The sequence below is a fragment of the Lepisma saccharinum genome, chromosome 8 (assembly GCF_977018435.1).
Source record: "Lepisma saccharinum chromosome 8, izLepSacc3.1, whole genome shotgun sequence".
Classification (NCBI taxonomy): Eukaryota; Metazoa; Arthropoda; class Insecta; order Zygentoma; family Lepismatidae; genus Lepisma; species Lepisma saccharinum.
Genome location: NC_139236.1, coordinates 45,187,839 through 45,202,115, shown reverse-complemented (window position 1 = coordinate 45,202,115; position 14,277 = coordinate 45,187,839). Strand labels below are relative to the sequence as shown.

Sequence of the window (14,277 nt, the reverse complement as noted above, 5' to 3'; positions counted from 1 at the left end):
CGCGATACCCACATATATCGACACAATAAACATCAATCTACTAAATTCATATTTTTTGTTCACCAATTTTCTTCAAAATCACGTATTTTGAACCCACAATCTTCAGATCACAGAGAACTTTTTCGAAAAGCAGACCAATGTTCGCGCCGCGATTTCTCAAGAAGCGGGAAGCGACTCAACACGATACCCACATATATCGACAGAATAAACATCAATCTACCCAATTCATATTTTCTGTCCACCAACTTTCTTCAATATCACGTATTTTGAACCCACAATCTTAAGACCACAGAAAACTTCTTCGAAAAGCAGACCAATGTTCGCGCCGCGATTTCTCAAGAAGTGGTAAGCGACTCAACACGATACACACACGTATCGACAGAATAGACATCAATTTACCCAATTCATATTTTCTGTCCACCAATTTTCTTCAAAATCACGTTTTTTTTAACCCACAATCTTGAAATCACAGAAAACTTCTTCGAAAATCAGACCAATGTTCGCGCCGCGATTTCTCAAGAAGCGCACGTCGACTGAACACCATACACACATGTATAGACAGAATAAACTTCAGTCTACACAATTCATATTTTCTGTCCACCAATTTCCTTCAACTATGAAGATAAAACATGTATTATGTAATATGTTCTTAAACTGATTAAATGAGAAAGTGCTAAGTTTTAATTAAGGGACTATCATTACGCATGGAAGCCAATGATTGGACTAGTATGATGAAACAGACTGATTTTGGTATATCTGTGGAGTACATTTTCAAACTTTATTGCTTTTTTGACACTATTTGGAAGAAAGAAATTCCTTGCCAGAGAGGCAGCCACCTCTTCCCTCATTATATTCTCCTGTGAAAGATAGAACACAGTCTCCTGTCTTTCACAGGAGAATATAATGAGGGAAGAGGTGTCTGCCTCTCTGGCAAGGAATTTGTTTCTTTCAAATAGTGTCAAAAAAGCAATAAAGTTTGAAAATGTACCCCACCGATATACCAAAATCAGTCTGTTTCATCATACTAGTCCAATCATTGGCTTCCATGCGTAATGATAGTCCCTTAATTAAAACTTAGCACTTTCTCATTTAATCAGTTTAAGAACATATTACATAATACATGTTTTATCTTCATAGTTGAAGGAAATTGGTGGACAGAAAATATGAATTGTGTAGACTGAAGTTTATTCTGTCTATACATGTGTGTATGGTGTTCAGTCGACGTGCGCTTCTTGAGAAATCGCGGCGCGAACATTGGTCTGATTTTCGAAGACGTTTTCTGTGGTCTTAAGATTGTGGGTTCAAAATACGTGATATTGAAGAAAGTTGGTGGACAAAAAATATGAATTGGGTAGATTGATGTTTATTCTGTCGATATATGTGGGTATCGTGTTGAGTCGCTTCTCGCTTCTTGAGAAATCGCGGCACGAACATTGGTCTGCTTTTAAAAAAAGTTTTCTGTGATCTGAAGATTGTGGGTTCAAAATACGTGATTTTGAAGAAAATTGGTGGACAAAAAATATGAATTGGGTAGATTGATGTTTATTCTGTCGATATATGTGGGTATTGTGCTGAATCGCTCTTAGCTTCTTGAGAAATCGCGACGCGAACATTGGCCTGCTTATCGAAGAAGTATTCTGTGATCTGAAGATTGTGGGTTCAAAAAACGTGATTTTGAAGAAAATTGGTGGACAAAAAATATGAATTGGGTAGGTTGATGTTTGTTCTGTCGGTATATGTGGGTATCGTGTTGAGTCGCTTTTCGCTTCTTGAGAAATCGTGGTGCGAACATTAGTCTGCTTTTCGAACAAGTTTTCTGTGATCTGAAGATTGTGGGTTCAAAATACGTGATTTTGCAGAAAATTGGTGGACCAAAAATATGAATTGGGTAGATTGATGTTTATTCTGTCGATATATGTGGGTATCGTCTTGAGTCGCTCTCCGCTTCTTGAGAAATCGCGACGCGAACGTTGGTCTGCTTTTCGAAGAAGATTTCCGAGATCTGAAGATTGTGGGATCAAAATACGTGATTTTGAATCAAATTGGTGGACAAAAAATATCAATTTTTTAGATTAATGTGTGCATCGTGTCGAGCCGCTGTCCACTTTTTGAGAAATCGCGGCAAGAGAATTTATTACACGTAAAGATATCCAGTGAATACGGAAATATGTCTTACTCTCTCATTTTAAGAGAAAATGTTCTTCTCTTTATGTTAAAAGTTTACAACACATTTACATGCATCTCTGTTTGTGATTCATTGCACTGCTTAGGCGTATTACAAGCGAATCAATGCCAATGTATCCTTCGGCCTTTGTGCCGAAGGATAATACGGAAAATCCCTCTCGGTGGATTGCAACACTGCTCATTTTTATCGCTTATCGCTAACTTCAGGAACATGAAATTTCATGAAACAGATTATTCGTTAACCAGTGATGATGCAGCATTTTGAACAGTTTAAATATGAAGTATCTTCTATTTTGAAGGCCAAGGTAATGGCATTGCACCCTGGCTTAACATTGAACACACGAATCGTTCACACCTTCATTCACGAATGTTGACAGGAACGCCATGCTCACATGTTATGCGATCTTACGCGAACTAGCGGCATTTTTTATTTTTTTTATCTTTCCAGTCAATTTTCCCTCCGTCTATTTTGTTGACAGCTATTTTGTTAATACCACTGGGATATCAGTTCAGATGTCGTGTTGTATTGAATAACACCGTAAATGATAAGATTATATGCACTGAGAAAACAATCCTCTTGTCAAGGTTGGGAGTTGGAAGTTCGGAAGCTAGCACCAGCGGGCAACTCGCCCGATCGATTTTGAATGCCGACTACGAACAGGTTTTACAACTGCGATGTTGCCACATCTTTGTATACATTCTCATAATGGCATGTGATTATATTTACTTATTGAGATTGTTCAGATGAGGATATATGTAACTGATTGACTCGTTAAGATTTGTGCGTGTTAAAGTTGTCGTTATGTAACAAAAAAAAATCAATCTAATTTTATCTTATCTTTGTGTTGCTGTCATGTTGATTGTATGATAGTTGTAATCAGAATATGGATTTGAGCTTCCTAAAACAGCATCTCTGAGCTGAGCGAAATAATTAGTTCTTTGAATGATATTTTGAGTGGTGTTTTTTTCTTTTATTACCTTCTGTACTAAGCTGACCTCCGTCAGCCCCAGGGGTCCCGGGTTCGAGTCGCGATCGATGGATGTTTGTATTTGTGTGTCATGAATGAAAAAGTAGAAACTTGAGTTAAATTGGTGTGGTGAAACTACCGCTTATGAGTTTTCCCTTAAAAAAATAAGAAGAAAGTGGTTAGCACAGCGTGCTACGGCGGCAGGGATCCCGGTTTCGAACCCCGGTCTGGACATGAGTGTCGCGATTAACCAAAGGTGGCAGAAAGGCGACGCTAAATAACAAAAAATAAACCATCTCCATTAACAGCTTCCTTTTTTATTTTATCTATTCAAAATAATATCAAGGGATGTTACATAAGGGTCAGTCTTCGTATTTCGTAACTAAGAGTTGTAGAGCCTTCCCGATGTCTCAATGGTACCGTCGTTGCATTGTAATCCAGGGGTCCCGGGTTCGATACCCGGTGGAGGCACATAGTGGTTCGTATACAACTTTAAACTGTAAGTTTAGCCTATCCGTGTAACTAGAAACTCTAACTCAGTAGATAGTAAGAAAATTAAGAGTTATACTTTTCCTATTCCTTTTCTTTGCTGAAAGTTGAACCCCTTTCATTTTTCTCTATATACGGGCATGGCCTGTAGTGTCAATGTTTTATAATAAAGCTACATGACGGTATCTCATTTAATCCTTATCGAAAATCGAAGTTGTTCAAAGATTATACAGGCATATTCCTATATGCTTTTAACGAAACTATTAACATTTAATTATTAATATTTAATAATTAAATAATATAATTAATGCCTCTATATTGTTAATTTATTTTGTATTTGTTATAATAAAACCTAGTATATGATACAAGGTATTACATACAATTTTTTTTTCAACATGTGTTCCGAAAGACGAAAGTTAACTTGTGATCGATCATTGATTTCTGTTCTCCTTTCCAAAAGATTACCATCCACCTTACACTCTAAGCAGACGAAATCTACCTTTCTCTTGTGGCGCCGGTGCCGTAATGTTTATTTAATTTTCCTCTATTTGTACTGAAATGTTTGTGCATGTTAAAAATACCAAGGTTAACAGTCGAGTTTACAAAAGAAGCCTACGAGGGCCGTACGATCTGAATCTATCAATGCAATGCGAAATATTAACATTTCTGCACAAGTTTTGTTCAACAAACATCATCAATAATTCCTTGAGTCTATCTTGTGTCAGGGTGGTTCTTATTTTTTATTTCACCAGTCAACTTCAAGAAACTTCTCTCTACGCTGGAGAGATCATTAAAATGGGCATTTCACTTGCTTGCTTCAACAATAATATAAGAAAATCAGACATTTAAATGCTAACTTCCAAGTCAAGGTCTCGCGTCTCGATTTTTCTCACATAACATATTATCACATATCATTTGTGTCTGGTTAAACAAAATGCGCACACAATATCATTTATTAAACCTTACGTTATTGAGAGACAATCAAAACACGTAACCTGTTGCCCCTGAGAAGAAAAGTTAAAGAAATGCATAATAATTTTTGCAAACATCTTCCCCATTAGCTACCGTGTTAACACTGAAAATTAAGTTTTTTGGTCCTAAGTATACATACCAACATAAAAAAAAACCTGGAAGCCACAAAGAAGAAATCGGGAACTTCAGAGTTCCGAATAGTATACTTACATGTCTAATCCTAATATTTGATTTTCTTTAGCGCACGATAAAAGATAATTCAATTCTTGATTTTAGAATCATTAAGACTACCGGAATACCGGAAGTATGAGAAATGGGATAAACTATAGAATTATATAGGTACGACTACTTCACTCAAATACTCGCCCAAACGTATGATTTGGTTAACTCCTTTCTCAGGGGCGAAACGTTACGTGTTCTCATTGTCAAGAAAAATCCAGGAGAGAAGCAAAGACAAAAACAACACTAAACCTGACATAACTAATATTATCCAAAATTCAAGTGTCAATATCTCTAGTTTCGAAACTCTAATCGCAAAAAAATTTTCACTATGATACTGTTCGGGAAATGTGTACAAAAATGATTCGCTAGAAGTAGGCCGTTTTTCAATGATTTCTATAACTCACCTGATTTCGAACGTTTCAGAAAATTATTCATGAAAGTAGACTGACGCAAGGTAGCCTTTTCCCGTTCTCTCTGCCCCTGACAGTTTTTTCTTTGCTGTACTCATTTTCATTGGATGCGAAAACGGAAAACCAGAAAGAAAAATTCAGAAATATGCAAACTTAGGACCGTACTTTTCTAATGCATATGATTCACTCACTACCAGACCACAACTGAGTATCGAAGGGAAGCAATACCACGAACTATTTTTAAAAAAGTTTTTATCGTGAAGCTTAATGTTGTTCCAAAACGTCTAGTAAATTCCGAGCAGCCGCCTGCCGCGTTCTGAAGCAGTGAATGGATGTTATAAGGGATTGTTGACGTTAGAGGGTTAGAGGACAGGTTCTGCGCGATTGTCGATAGTTGATTGAAGCAGCAAGCAAAATAAAAACGAAACAAAAGGAACGATGTTTTGGCATTTTTTCCTCTTGCATATCTCCAAAGGGTTTCAGTCGGAACTTTGCAACGTGGAAGTTGCATAGCAACAAATATGCGCAAGAACAAGAACAAATTTACCCCAAGAGATGCATTCAGTAAATAAAATCCGGCTGCATTCTGCCTTCATGTCGCCCCAGCGTCCTTGAAACAACAGGGGGTACGGCCGTACCATCGTACCCCCCTGCCCCTGGAGCTATTGACCTGCAGATGCAGAGGGAATTTGCATGATGACGTCAAAGTCACGCATTTCTGTCTAAACGGGGACAGTGAAGGTACAGATAAAGAAGCTCCCCTATGAAAGCACTTTCAAAGTCTAGATAATCTTCTAAATACTTGCAGCTACTTACACTTCTTCTTATAAATAAGATGAAAGAAGTGTAATAGCTGCTGTTCATGTTCCCTGAATTTATCCTTTACCAATATTGTGAGCAAAATAATATCTGCTGCCTACATTTTCACTCTTCACTGCAAACAAATTACACGAAATAGTTTTGCTTACTGTCAAGGGGGATGACAGCAGTGCCAGGGGGGCTGACGGAAATTGCAGGAGGGGCCCCTGCCTGCTACGGGCTTGCCTCTATTTCTTTTTCCCTTATCTTTCTGCCTCTGTTTCTCACTCTTTCTCCCTATCTTCTTCCTCTGTTTGTATCTCCTCTATATTTTCTTCCTCTGTTTGTATCACTTTCTCTCTATCTTTCTTCCTCTGTCCCTTTCTCTCTACTTTCCTTCTGTGTATCAATCTATTTATTTATCCTTCTTCCTCTGTTTCTCTCTATCTTTCTTCCTTTATTTCAATCTGTTTCTCTCTATCTTTCTTCCTCTGTTTCAATCTGTTTCTCATTATCTTTCGTCTTCGGTTTGTATCTCTTTCTCTCATTTTTCTTCCTCTGTTTCAATATGTTTCTTTCTTATCCTATCTTCCTCTCTTTCTCTATCCATTTCTTTTCATTTCTCTACCTCTGTGTCCTGCTTTTTCTTGCTTTATTCTTTCTTTCAACGTCCTTCCCTTACCTCAGTATGCACGTGAAGGTGGTCCATGCTCGAGTGTTGTGCTGCGATATTGTCAAAGTTATCCCCCCCACTCACTATGTCGGGAGAATGAAGCTATTTAATTTACTCAGGACTTGCTGAGTAAAATTACTCGTGTTGTTCATATTTAGAAAACATTTTATTAACAATTTCTTCACTTTACTGATTTCATAAATTTCTTGTTAGCATACGTGACACAATACTCTCACAAGGACACTTCCACTAAGTTTTTATGGTATCTGAAAATTTATAAAGAAAGGGGAATAAATAGTAAAGTTCTAATTTACGTATTATACAAGCGTATACTACCTCTTCTTCTTCAGTGGACTATTATCGGGTAATAAGGCCCCCCGTGGCGGAGTGGTTAGCACATCGAATCCCGACCTGGGCATGGATGTTTGTGAGTGTCCATTCATCAAGTTTATCAGTTATCCCGATCTTCGCAAATTAGTCAAAAGTGGTACAAAGAGCAAAGTAAAATAAAGCAAATCAATGAATATTATCGGGTAATAAGGGAAGCATCCGGTACCTCAACCGCCCGTAGCCCGCAGCTATAGGAGCGAGACTGAAGTACCAGTGTATTCCATATGCTGGGGGCCAGTAGTTGATACAAAGATGGTGTACTTCCTAAGGCCAGGATCACGTCAAGGCAGAAAGGATAGAATGTTCGGGGTTTTCCCCTCGGCTAGGAGCCGGGATCGGAACTCTTGCACACGTACCGATATATTGTTGGAGTTCTTATCGGCGACGACACGCACCGATAAAATCAGAGTTCTTGTCCGATTTTAAGTCCACTTTATGCACAGAAAGGTTAATCGGGACTTGATCTACAGTTTAAAGTGGGATCCGAACCACTGTGCCATGTGCTTCCACCGGGTATCGAACCGGAATCCCCTTGATTACAATGCGATGACGTTAGCACTACGTCATCGGGAAGGTCAACTTCTTCCTTGACACAGCTGAAATTTATTTGTTTATTTTGAATTTGGGTGACCAACAGGTATTTAATTGCCCAATTATGCTTTTATGACTGGAGGTCTGTGTCTTTTTCATTGCAAGTGGTCGTCGGTCCGGTCCGATTTGTCGAGGGGAACTCCGGCTCCACCTGTCGATGGTCGTTCCGGAAAATGTTATCGTGCCGGACCACGTGCGCAGCTGTGCCATTAACCCCCGTTGATTTCTGGTGCTGACGATATCGGTTCCGGAGACGCCACCGATTTAATTGGTGCGTCGTTTGCAAACGCTCAAAAAGTCACGCAACCCATGTAACATTTGTTTGAATCTGTGTTATCTAGGCGCATCATTACGAAGCCACTATGGCCGACCAGGTCTCCCGATCTCACTCCGCCGGACTTTTTCCTCTGGGGATTTCTGAAGTCTGCGGCCTATGTAACGCATCCACACACTTTGGATGAACTGAAGACGAATATTCAACGTACTGTGGACAATATTTCATGTGATACACTCCAGAGGGTCTTCAGGAACATGATCAAAAGGGTGCACATGTGTGAGAAACTGAATGGTGGCCATGTCCAACATCTTTTATAGTCCCTCCATGGGTTGCGTGACCTTTTGATCACTCAGAATCCTGGAGCAGGCTGGGTGGGATTTCTTCAGCTGTTTCCAAGGGTTTGGGTTCTTCTGCTTCGGCTTCCTCTGAACCTCTTCTGGGGGATGCTGTCGCGTCGAAAACTGATCATCGAATAAAGACAGGCTGACAATTCTTCACATTATTGGAAAGAGTGTTAATTCATTTTTATATCTAAAGGGTGTCCCAAGAGAATCGCAAGATTTATTTTAAGAAAAAAAAAATTTTATTTATGTATGAGTTGGCAAAGTTATTACAATATTTGAAAGGGTAAACATTGCCATTAAATCAGGAATAGGATATCTGAGAAAAGTTCTCGACACATTGGGCTTTTTTAAATGTCCAACTGCAGCGGCCGACGGCGCACTGAGGTTTCGGGACACTCCGTCATATTTTTTTTCTCAAACCGAACCTTGTTTGTTCAAATTTTTCAACTAGTATTTTCATTTCACAGTTGTTTTTCCTACTGAAAATGTCACGTAATATGCGCACAGTCTCAGCGAAACATTCTCCGTACTTCTGATGAATTTTAACGATCGTCTTTCGCTCCTCCGTCGTGTAGCGCTCCATATTGACTAACCGCAACTTGTTTACTATAACATGTGACCTCGCATGACGCTGCCAACCCTTCGGGAAAAAAATAGCGCACAATTTAAATTCTGCGTTAAGTTTGGAGCACCCTTCGTTAGTCGGAATTGAGATTGATACCAAATGTGGCATGACATCCTTGTACAGTGGGATCCACTAGTATTGCTCGGCAAATTGTCCATGACTACTTTCATTAATTTTTCTCTTACATCGTATGTGTTTTTAAGCGATGGATTTTTATGTATGCTGGTACAGAAGTTGTCAACAGCTTGTTTTGAGTTTTCTTTTAATTCTTGAAGCTCTTACTGGGTCAAATAAAGTGCACGAACATGGTGATGGACAATTTGCACGGTAATACTCATGGATCCCACTGTACGTATCGAGTAATACAATATTGCAACAACTTTTTGGAGCTAATACATTTGGATTGTTCCATAAAAAGCGATTTACCGATATCACTAAAGTTCCTGAGGGAGGTGTACTGTGACCTGGGTTGCCTGGAACGTTTGACCAATGGCAAGCCGATGAAAAACAGCCAATCGCTGAATGTCGCTTGAAGTCTTGTAGTTTCGGAGTAGATTTTTGTTGTTGTTTTGGTTTATTTTACTTTGCTTTTCTGGTACTTTTGGCTAATCCAGATGAGGATGAGTGATGATATGGTGAAATTGATGAAGATACATTCAGAAAAAAAAACACCCATGCACAGGACGGGATTCGAACCCGGGACCCTCCTGGAGTAGAGTTGACTGATTCTGTATTGTGTTGTATGCCTAGTGCTTCAAGTTGAACCAATTCTTGATGCGATGAAGTAAAGTCGGAAGCAGGGTGTCCAACACTAGAAGTTTATGAGCGACGTGGAGTGACCGGGGTTGGTTCATTACCGGTATCTTCGGCTTGCAGGGGATGTTTATGCAGTTGGAGATAGTTGCTCCTTTTCTTTCTTCCACTCACTTTTCTTTCTTTACTTTCTGATTATTTGCCCCTTTCTCTTTATATTTCCTTCCTCTGTTTCTCTGCCCTTTCTCTCTTCTTTTTTACCTCTTTCTTCCTTTCTTATCATTCCTTCCTCTTTCATCTTACTACCTCTGTGTTCTATTTTCTTTCTCCCTTTTCTTCCTACGTTTTCTTTCTCCTTTCTCCCTTTTATTTCCACGTTTTCTATCTCCTTTCTCCCTTTTCTTTCCACGTTTTCTATCTCCTATGTCCCTTTTTCTTTCCATGTTTTCTATCTCCTTTCTCCCTTTTTCTTTCCACGTTTTCTCTCTCCTTTCTCCCTTTTCTTTCCACGTTTTCTATCTCCTATGTCCCTTTTTCTTTCCATGTTTTCTTTCTCCTTTCTCCCTTTTATTTCCACGTTTTCTATCTCCTTTCTCCCTTTTCTTTCCACGTTTTCTATCTCCTTTCTCCCTTTTTCTTTCCACGTTTTCTCTCTCCTTTCTCCCTTTTCTTCCTACGTTTTCTATCTCCTTTCTCCCATTTTCTTTCCACGTTTTCTATCTCCTTTCTCCCTTTTTCTTTCCACTTTTTCTATCTCCTTTCTCCATTTTCTTCCTACGTTTTCTATCTTCTTTCTCCCTTTTCCTTTCCACGTTTTCTATCTCCTTTCTCCCTTTTCTTTCTTTACTTGTACTTCCTCTGTTTCTCTGTCTATTTCTCTCTCCGTTTCTATCACTTTCTCTCTCATTCTTTCCATAAGGTATCTTTTTTTTCTTTCAATTTTTATTCCTCTGTGTTAAAATTTGTTCTATACTACAAATGAATGTGAAAATTTCTCGTGAAGGGAATTTGTGTGGGCAGGAGGTTGGGAAAAGACTAAAGGTTATAGCTCACGCTTACCCATCCAGTAGAGATGCTCCTGCGGTTCCTATGGATATATTTATAACTTAACATCTGAAGCAGGTACGTATCGGGGGGGGGGGCGAACCAAGTGTTTCAGGAATAATAATAATAATGTTTTAATTAAAATAATTATATTAAATAAAATTAATACTAATTACAATACATAAATTAATATATTATTATTACACGAATAGGTAAGAACTGTATAAGAATAGTGATATAACATCGTATATTCATTACGTAGCTTACTTGTAGTTAAGATCGGAATAATTTACATAAAATCAAGTGCCCTGGCAATGAAATTATTGTCAAATAGATGAATAATTGAATATTTATCGAATAACAAAAATGATGTTACATGTAGTTGGAGAAAAGTAAGTTTCTGATTAATATTTTGTGTATATATAGGTAGTAGTAGTGTACATAAATCTTCTTTGTAATGCCGTGTGATCCCAATATAATACTTGCCTTCTAAAAAAGTTCATAACCATCGAATATGCAACAAATAATAATATTTTCATTACTTAATTTTAGTACTTCGTAAGTCTTTTGGGGGGAGGGTCCGCACCCCTGGACCCCCTAAATAAGTCCTTCCTGTCCTTCAAGGCCGTATGATCCCAATATAATACTTGTCTTCCAATAAGTTCAGAGGAAATTATACAACAAAGGCTAAAATAATATATCTTTCATTATTTAATTTTTGTACTTGATAAATCTTTCGGAGGGTCCGGACCCCTGGACCCCACCCTAAATACGTCCTTGATCTGAAGCGACGATGCATATATATTAACATACAATAGCAACAAAACCAACAACATGATTTTTAACAGTTTACGTGTACAGACACAACCTATCTCATTTGGCCGCAAATCGCTTCTTTACACAGCGTTCTTGTTCAAGGTTCAGCCTGACCCATATTCTGTTTTTAAATAGAAATTTGTATTACTTGCTGTAATTAATCTTTAATTCTCTTTAGTTAATATGAAAACTTTTTTAATAATTTCACAAAACGTTAAAATGGGTAGATCACATTTCGCTGTTAAAATTACACAGTATTACCAAATTCATTGATTGTACTGTACTCCACGCAATGGTACGAAACCAACCGTTTGAGCCCCCCCCCCATTGCTGGGTCCGCCAATGGTCTTGCTTGACCCTGAAAGAACTGTTGCGTATAGAAATCTCATAGGATAAAGCTATAAATAAACACTTTAAGTGTTAGGTTTGACTGCATAATAAGGACGTCTTGTGTATTCAGATGGCAGAATGGCGCCTTATCGTTGCTGGCCGATAGCAGGAATCGCCACCTGCATTGCAACATGTGTACTAACACGCCTGGCGAGCTTTACTACGCAAGAAAGCGAGTGATAAGCTGTCCGCCTAACCAGAGCAAAGTTAGAAGATAAGGTGTTAATTCCTTTGGGTACACAGTGTTTACCACGGCTTTGTTATCATCAGGCTAAAGGTACTACCAATCCAAGAGAAAGAAAACTCCTTTTGTATTACTCTTAATTCTCCTATTTACACTCCTTCACTTTGCTGTTAGCCTATAAAGTAGGAGATCTACGCATATAGTTTCGCTATTCCATTCCTTTCGGTTACATCATTCTCCATGTTTTATTGTAACTAAAATCAAATTCGACATTGAAGCATGTGCGCACAGGCCATGTCCGAAAGATGCAAGACCGAACTTGAAGCTAACATCCAACGAGAATGGTCTCGCAGTTCAGTTTTAAAGCCTTGGACTGGAAGTGAAATTCTTTCGAATTGCACTTTGACTGCAGCGCCAAATAAGAACAGTAGATAGAACTAAGAACACATCGTTTTTCCCGCGTTATAAAAACTTGTTCTTCACCATAGAAATCACATAGCATGTTAAAATATTCTCAGACTTACATTTCCACACATTAGAAGAACTACAACCCAACCAAAATCTATCTGGCTGATTTTACTTCCATGATTTCAAACAAATTAACAACGAGTGCACGAGTCAAGTATTCAAGCCTGCAGCGATAGTTATCCATGCTACGGTCTCGATTACTTGTGTAATTGGAACTTTCGGACTGCACTAGTTGACGTCACTTCCGGCAAGACCGTACTCCAAGCCTGTTTTTTTTCGGACACAGCCATAGTCTTGGGAACATTCACCACACTAAACAAAAATCACATTTGAAGATCAGCACTAAATATTTTGTCGAGTGGAATGCTAAGTTCTTAATTCACCAGTTTCTTTATTCCATTTCTCTCTTTTAACTTATACTCTATTTCGGGAATATCTGAAGCAAGTGAACGAAAACATGGCTCTGCGCAAGTACTGACTCGAAAGGGCTCGACCAATGAATGAGCGAGAGGGAAAGTGAGTGCATGAAGAGCAAAATACAGCTGCAGCTACCAGCTCCGTCCACAATAAAAAAGAAGGTGGCATATCGACCCTCACAATTGACATTTCGATTAATCCAAGTTTAAAATAGAGTTGGTTGTGTTGGATCATAGAATTATCAGTTACCTTTTTATTGAAACACCCTGTACAACATAATAATGTAACTTTTGACTGAGAATTTGAATATCATATTCGGTTTATAATACTTAATCCCCCAATTCTTATGGGAGTGTAGTATTCACACGTGCTCACACTGTATACACACACACAGAGAGAGACGGCCAAGATAAAATTTTCACCAAGGCGAGTTGGATTTCTGGCTCTCGTCCCCTGCTGTCCACCCTGTCACCCCCACCTCAACCCTCTACCCTGGCCTCTCTACTGTCTACCTTCGACCAATAGAAACATGATCTTCTTTTACGGTTTAAACGACGATACAATAGCCTTCATTTTTCAATGCCTTAATGTTAAAGAACCGTTTATTGAAGGTTGATATGAAAATAGCAGTAGTCTCTTAGCTGAAATTGATACATGATTTTGCAATATACTTATTATGACATGCAACAATAACATCAATTAATTTTTGTCTACACAAATCCAATTCTTTATAAAATATTTATGCAATCAGAAATAAGGATTTTTTACTACTCAATCGAGACAAAAGAAAAAAAAACAAGTCCCACAATGGAGGAGAATGGGTTTAGAGTGGTTTTCGATTCAATTGTATAGGAAGAATTGAATCTTTGAACGTCATTATCTTTCGTCTGTCAAATTATTTGAGAGAGACACAATTCAGTTCGAAGAATTTAGGGGTACTCTAGCCATGGGAGTCCGGAATGGGGGCAAGCGGTCCAGGCTCCGCTGGAAAATAAATGTCAACCTTAGATTATTTACTTCATAATTATAATTTCATTTCATTCGCAGTAGTTTATGTTAAATTGTTGTAAAGGCATTGCAGAAACATGTTATCTTAATAGCACAGCTGCACACTTGGCCCGGTACGATACATTTTCCGGAACGACCACCGAATGGTCGGTACGCAGCCGAAGCTCCACTCGACAAATAGGCAGTCGGACAAGCCCGACATTCGATCTCTATGAAAAATACACAAACCCCCAGTTGTAAATTTGAGCTGTGCC

The 14,277-nt window shown here is 38.6% G+C and overlaps 1 protein-coding gene across 1 annotated transcript in view; it reads right to left on the bottom strand.

Moving 5' to 3' along the window:
• The window catches only part of LOC145991441 (four-jointed box protein 1-like), a 52,078-nt gene extending 49,257 nt beyond the window's left edge, over positions 1 to 2,821 (bottom strand). The window contains exon 1 of the mRNA XM_083127447.1: positions 2,407 to 2,821. The gene's annotated coding sequence lies outside the window, so the exon portion shown is untranslated. The remainder of the gene's footprint in view (positions 1 to 2,406) is intronic.
• Between the last annotated feature and the right edge of the window lie 11,456 nt (positions 2,822 to 14,277).